The sequence below is a fragment of the Cyprinodon variegatus genome, unplaced genomic scaffold (genome assembly GCF_000732505.1).
Source record: "Cyprinodon variegatus isolate N-32 unplaced genomic scaffold, C_variegatus-1.0 Scaffold1272, whole genome shotgun sequence".
NCBI lineage: Eukaryota > Metazoa > Chordata > Actinopteri > Cyprinodontiformes > Cyprinodontidae > Cyprinodon > Cyprinodon variegatus.
Window position 1 is genome coordinate 95,897 of NW_015151725.1, and position 1,736 is coordinate 97,632.

Here is a 1,736-nt window from a genome sequence, read left to right on the forward strand (position 1 = left end):
GCAGAAAACCTTCGACATGCAGAACATGTTTGGTCCAACGTCTGATCAGATGCTCAGTGAATCTTCCTGATGTTTCTATGCTAATGAGAGCAGTGATGCGTTATTGCCATAAAGTCCCTAAAGTTCCTGGTAGGGACGGCTCATACCGACCAAAACATCTGGGATTTATTGCCATAACAGTAAAGGAGCCAACGACCGCTGAACGACTGAAGCTCTGAAGCCACAGACGGCTCTGGAAATAAAGTCGATCTGTGAGGGAGGAACCCAACTCAGGGTGGCGCCATCCGCCGACCGATGGGTCACGCTTTAGTCTCTGTTACTTGATAAGGACAAAGCTGTTGGTGTCTATTGCTTTGGTCTGCAGCCATCAGTTGTTGTAAATGATGGTTATAATGATGGACTATCGCTCCCATCCTGACCACCCATGACCTCCTCCAGCTGCCTAAAGCCTGAGGAGCGACTGCCTCTTTCCAACACGGTCCTGATTGTTAGCTAGACCGCTTCAGCCCACAGCTCTGGATACGGAGCAGCAGCTCTAGGATAGACAGACTTCCTCTCCTGTGTTTCTGCCACTTTTATCACATCTTCTCTAAACAGCCATCATCTCCTGACCAGTGTTGGATCTTCTTCCCAATAGCAGAGCCGGACCTGTTCAGCAGTCTCTGGCTGCAGCCAGCCTACATAAGGACACTGGAATATGGTTTAATGCCAGAGCATGCTCTCAGCTCGCTTTGGGACCAACCAGAGGACAGAAACGGTTTGAATGGACACAAGAACATTTCCCTCCAACGGATGCATAAACTAGACCAGTTCTCCCAGCCGGACGGAGACACTGAAAGGACAAGAGGAGCAGATCAGGAAGCTCTGCTGACTGGGAGCGTCAGCCGATGGGAATCACATCCGCAGCGTCCGTTAGTCCTTGGCTTTAGATCATCCGCCGTCTGGCTGATCAACAGTGCAGGGCCATCATTATTGTTTCAGTTGATTTCAAACTGATTGATGGAAGGAATTCATTGCTTTGATAGTACTTCACAATCATCACCAAACCTACTCAAATATTATTTATATATTAGAACACAAAATAAAAGCACAGCAGTCCGTCTGAACCGGTTAGCAGATGATGCTCCCTTAGAAACCAGATCCATGTTCAGATGCAGAACATCCAGGAATCAGCAGCTTTGGTGGGAAGACATTATGGGAGCGTGGAACTGCTAACCACCTGCACAGGACCTGCTGCAGGTAGCAAAACGTTCGACTCTGAGCTGAACAGACCCGTTGGATGATGGCTCCAAACGTATGGAGAGCTTTCCAGCCTGTTTTCCATGTCTGTACATTAGCTCATCATTTGGGATGGAAGCACTGACACTTATTGCCCACGTTGATCAGGCTCAGACCGTCTGATCGCTGCTGCTTTGGAGGACTGGATCCTAAACCACATCAGACCTGTCCACCCAATCATCACACCGACCCAGATGGTTTAAGAGAAGCTTCTGGGATGCAACAAAGAACAGATGAGATCAGGATCTGGATCCAACATGGAGGTCCTCTGATGGCTAGCGTGTTTCTGCAAACAGCGACCTGTTTGCTACAGATCGTCCCAACGACAAACTTCTATGTTTAAGAACCAAAGTGGCCTCAAGTTGGAAGGATGAAAGTAGCGCGCATCCTGCTCCATGATGGAGTCTATGATGGAGTCTATGATGGAGTCTGTGCAGGAATCTATGATGGAGTCTATG